Source organism: Protopterus annectens, chromosome 15.part0, assembly GCF_019279795.1.
Source record: "Protopterus annectens isolate FY-2018-M chromosome 15.part0, PAN1.0, whole genome shotgun sequence".
NCBI classification, from domain to species: Eukaryota; Metazoa; Chordata; order Ceratodontiformes; family Protopteridae; genus Protopterus; species Protopterus annectens.
The window spans coordinates 793,819,287-793,825,286 of record NC_056749.1 but is presented as its reverse complement, the minus strand read 5'-3'; positions in this window follow the sequence as shown (position 1 = coordinate 793,825,286).

Genomic DNA, 6,000 nt, shown 5'->3' with positions numbered 1-6,000 from the left:
ATCTAAAAGTAGTACTTTACAGTGAACACAAGTGACATTATATGCAACTATTACATAAATAAAGCATTTGGCAATGGTTAATACCACTGACTTAATAAGAATACATTGTTGTTAAAAGATAGCTGCCACTGAAATACATGTATATTATCAACACATTTAAACAACTCTGAAATGGAACTGGTTAATAAGCTTCCCTTTTGTTAATGTCTGACACAAATACAGTTTCATCTAATAAACAACTATAGACTAGTCTATCTGCACCAAAAAGATTGCCTTAACTTTGATATTTGTGTTTGTTGTTTCTTCATCATAAAATTGAACAAAATACACGTTAGCGAAATTAAGCATCAATAATGTATGTTACAGCTTCGTTTTACACATTTTTTAATAAAGAAAGAAAGAACTCACAATGTAATATGTTTTAAATGTCTTATAAGCTTCATAGAATATTGCAACAGCTACCTTTTGCCATTATCTCCATCGCGAATGTTCATATATGTGCGATGCAGGTTCAAAGGTCATCTATGTCGCACATTTACATTACTGCATTCAAGTAATAGCTGCAAGGGACTGAAAAACAATGGAAGAGCTCGAGCATTGATTCTGTTGACAATTTGGATAATTCTGGCACCAACAGATCTCTTGAGGTTGGTGAATGTGTCATTAATTAGGCTAACATTTCCTTTGTGACACTCGTGAGTCAAAAAAAGTCAGAATACTGATTTTGTTTACTAAGGCTTTCTGACAGTCATAATGAAATTGTTCCCCCATCTCTTATCAACTAAACAGCTAACAGCCATAACTATTTTGCTCATTCATTCTGATACCAAACAAGAAAGGATATTACTTCAATTTCACATGAGATAATCATTTCCATATTTATTAACCATAAAAAAGGAGAAGAAGAGAGAGAAGAAGGAGGACAGTGAATTAGGAGTGAGAAGGTGGCAAGAGACAAGTGAGCATATGAAATGATTATATATGTTTGTAGAAATATAGTTTTAAGATTTTACTTTATGATACGTTTGTTTGTTTCATATATTTTAAAGGGATTTTTATCCATTCAGAAAAAATAAAAGTAAAGGTTATGTAACTTATTTTCCTTTATGTTTTTTGCTGATTTTGTCATTTATTGAAGTTTTGTCATTGGTAGCTTGTCTTTTCAGGCTTGGTAAAGAAAGGTCCATTTCTTCTACATTATCTAGTAAGTTGTTTCTTTTAACAAAATCAGTTGCTTCTTCGAGGTTGTTAAATGTTTTTTGTCCATCCAGAAGAGAAATTCTTATTCTGGCTGAGAAAAGTATCTGGGCTTTTATATTAGCTTTTTTAAGTCGTTAATGAGGAGAATGCATGCTTTTCTTTTTATTATTGTTGTAGACGTGTAGTCATTATCAAATGTAATATTCCTTCCATCAACTTGAATTGGGTTTCCTGACCATGCAGTTCTCAGTACTAAATCTTTATCTTGTGTTGATAGGAATTTAACAATAATGGATCTCACTGAGGTTGAATTTCTTGAAGTAAATAGGTTTGATAGTGATCTGTGAGCCCTCTCTGTTCCGAAGGATAGGGCTTCAGGTAGGTTCAGTATCTTGAGCAACCACTCATTTAAGAAGAAAATCATAGTATTTCCTTCTGTCTTCTCAGGAACTCCATAAATTCTGACATTGTTTCTTCTTGATCTTGATTCTAGGTCTTCTATTTTTTCTATTAGTGAGTTGTTTTGTTTTAGAAGAAAATGATTTGATTGTCATTTTCCATTTGTCTTCCATCTATTTCATTTACTGATTCCTCTCTGCTTAAAATCTGCTCTGAATGTTTTGAAATTATTTATTTCAACTCTTCAATCTGTTTCTTACTTTCTTCATATTTTCCATAATGTTTTCCAAATTCTCAATTTTTGTTGAAAGGTTGTGAATACTAGTAATTACAGCTTGAAGTTCTTTTTTCATGGAATTATCTTGAACTGAAGATTTTGAATAACTCATGACTGCAGCAAGTTGTATATCACTGTAGAAGTTGTGAGAAAAAGTAACTAGAAGTTCAGATTTTTTCCCAGTAAATAATCCACAATAATAAAAAGAACACTTGTGAATAAAAATCTTCAATGTTTTTTAGATAAAAATAAGAAAAAACGGTCAGAAACAAGAATTCACAGGCAGAGCATCTGAAAAGTGCTGTTCTCACTCTGACATCCTGGCCACACCCCCTTGCATGCATTTTCTGAAGGGTTTGAAGTCTGAAGCTCCAACTACTGTCATTATTTAGTGACATTTATCCTCAATGATTTTCCAGAAACCTTAAATTTTAGAAGGAATGGACCAAAATATGAGGCAAAAAATCTGGATATTCTGTGAAATCTGGAGAGTTGAGAGGTATGCTGCTTGTTTCTTATAAGTTTGGTGTTCCATGGATTTCTGAGCCAGGTTCTTCTTGTTTATATAACAGAAATGTTATCTACTGACAGTTTTGAAAGATCTTTGCCTACTGCTTTAAGAAAGTGAGTGTGACAAACTGAATATACGGACTCTAAAATGTTTGTTATATCAACAAAAAGACTGCTATGCCATGCTAGCATCTATTGAACTGAGCAGCTTAAACCTGTAGTAAAACCTGTGTTAAATTTTGTTGAAAAACAATAATATAAGCTGCAGATATATTATTTTGAAATGTGGAAAAATGCCTATAGAGTGATATTTTTTGTGAAGCTATATCCCAAGCTAACATGGCTAGTCTGCAAAGGGGGTAAAACCTGGTTCCCACTTGTTTGTTGATGTACCACATCAAAGTGGTATTATTTGTAACCACTTGAAGAGGTCTTGGAATCAAATATGGTTCAGAAAATTGAGTGTGTTGATCATGGCAAGCATTCCTTGATATTAATGTACTTGCATCTGTCCTTGCTGTCTTACACCCCATACACTTTTATCTCTCCTGAAATTGCTTCCTAAGCAATGTGTGAAGCATCTATAGTGGCTTACTGCTATGGAGCAGGGAGGGAAAAGAGGAAACCTTGATTTAAGGATATCTGTTGTCTCCATCAAGCGATTCCTCTTCTGACAAACTTCAGTACTGGGATCTGAAAAGTTAAAGGGTGTTGACGCTGTGACCAAAAAGATTTCATGTGCCACTGCATCCTTTTCATGTTAAGTCTTGTCAGGGGTATCATGAAAATCATAGATGCTGTGAGACCCAAAATACAGAGGTATTCTCTCACAGTGACTAAAGTCTTAGTGGAAAAGCATAGACATAGATCTAAATAAAGACTATTTTTTTCCTGTGGAAGAAAAGCTCTTTGAACCGAGGTGTCTAGTTGACATCCCAGTAACACAATCCTGTGGGAGTCAAGGAAGAATTTTTAATGTTCTCTTGGAATCCCAGCTTGTGCAAACAGTCTCTCACCCAAGAGGGTAAAGCAGAAAAATGATACTGTAATCCAGAAACATTTTTTTATTCTTTGATGTAGCAATATATTTTCTTATTAATGTACAATCGTCTGCTGTTTGTCTAATGCTGATGAACAAAGGAGGACAATCTTAACATGTGCAATCATACTCTGTCATGCTGCTATGTACAGTATTCTTCTTATGACTGCCTGAGGGGGGCTTGTGTGTTTTTGCTGCTATTATTGGTTTATTTATCCATCTGTGGATCTTGTATTGAATATCTTTTTTAAATTGAAATGTTATACTGTTGTTCATATAATCCTTGCTTCCTATATATATTCTCTGGTGAGTTGATACTCAGAATTACATTTAGGCTGCACTTTTGTAGTCCTAAATGGCAATAAAGTTTAATTTGACTTTGACTTTGTCAAAACCTGAAGAAATGCCTGAAGTCTCAATGAATAGGAATGTGATAATTAGCATCTTTTAAGTCTAGTGTTACCAGGAAACATGAAAGAAGAAGAGGCAACAGCCTGTGAAATGATGTCATTTTGAATTTGTGCACTATCCCAAACATGTTTTGGAATGAAATATCCAGAACTGGTCTCCTAGTGTTTTCTTCCTTTGGGACTAGGAACATCCTTCATTAAAACCCCTTCCTTACCTGGGAGGGAGGAACTGGTTCTTTCATTCCTTGGGATAGCATGTAAGGAAGAACAGGTGGAAACAAGACAGTGTGGTTTGCAGAATGAAGAATGACTCCCCCCCCCCCCCCCCTGGAAAGGAGGAATTTCCTCCCACTGCCATCTGTAACCCTGATGAATGATTTTCAGAACCCATTTGTCTGAAACAATCTGTTGCCAAAGACAAAAATGGAGATTCAGACTTTGTGGAAGAGAAAAAGAGCAGGAGGGGGGGGGGGGGCACAAGTTCTCTTGAATAGTCATTCAGCCTTGGAGTGTTGGATGTTTGAGACTTCTTTTTAGAACCCCCTTGCCACTTTTTCTTAAACATCTGTTTACCTGAATTCTGTTAAGACTGTTTGTTCTGCTTTTTTGCCAAATTTTAATGAAGAGAAAGAAAATCCCTTGGGAGTTTAGAAAAGGAAGGCTGAAATATCTTAGCGATTCCCTGGATCAACTTGCCCCTTTCATCGCACACTTTGATCACCGCTGCAGCAGAGCAGCCAGACACCAAATCGCTATCTAAAGGAGAATTTAAAATCTCATTTTTATCATCATCTGGAAGGTTCTGAGAGTGTAGCCAAGCAAACCTCATTAAAACTACACCAGTGGTCATAGCACTGGAGGAAGTGTCAACACACACTGCAAACCATGAGTAGTGACCTGTGCAATAGAAGACACTAAGTTATTTAAACCAGATTATTCTTCACAAGAAGAAATTGTACATAAAACATTCCTCACACATTCACAATATATCAGAATAAACGTTAACATATGAGCCTGACAATTTAAAATTCTGAACTTTAAAGTTGCAGAAGTATACACTTTTTTCTTATATCTATCAGCAATTTTCCAATCATAATTAGAAAGAGTATGATTGGAATTAATGAAGTGCTTAGCAGCAGAGGAATCAAGTAAGGCTGTAACTGCTAGCTCATGTTTGTGAATGGTGTATAAACATGCAAAGGACTCAGGAACTTTGTACATATTATCTGCTTTTCTAGGGACAGCTAGATGACTAGCAGGAAAACTGCAGGCAATAAGACAAACGACCTCTAAATCATACAGGACAGGTTGAATAGGTGCAATTCTGGCAAATTCTTCTGGAACAACTCATTTTTTGAGGGACTGAGGAGCCTCAAGTTCTCTCACTGAAACACTGGGACATTCTAGCAATATTTTCAGAGAAAGAGAAACTCAGACTGGAAAAATCAGAAAGAGAGCTCTCCTCAGATTCAGAATCTTAAATGTCTTGTGGAAAGGAGGAATCCCTCTTTCTTTTACTGGAAACTACTCCACAAGAAGGACCAGTAGCTTGAATCAAACCCTGCACCAGTTCCTGTAAACTAATCCTATCCAAAGAAATTTGAGGAGTAGATACATTTTTGGTTTTCTGTTTCTTTTTGACAAGAAAAATGGGGCCAACCAAGATACTAATGGTAGCTGCTGCTTCTCTGTGGATGGGCACTGCATTCTGAAACAACAGGGAAATCTTACATGTTCCCTCTCCCAGGATTGGTAAGATTGATTCTCACTTGCCCACTGAGGGGACCCCAACAGCTTTAGAGGATGTGGCTAACCCCCTGTACATAGTGGCTGTAGGTGTTATACACCAGATGGATCCAGGGTAATACAGGAATAGTCTGAGGTGCAACAAATCACCACAGCAGAGTTACCCACCTGTGGCTGAGCACATTGCTAGCCTACTGTGGTACAAAGACTGTTTGCTGCTTAGCTTTTTCTTTTTATGGCCGGGAGATGGACCGACTGTGGGAGTGACAATCTGTTGGGTAAAACAAGCATCAATGTCAGTAAAACTAGCAGTCCACAAAAGTTACTTTTTTGACAGAAGAAACACAGTAAAAAAGCACTTTCAAACACTATGGCAGCCCCACAACCTTAAAACAAACACAATTTCTTTACAGAAGGTA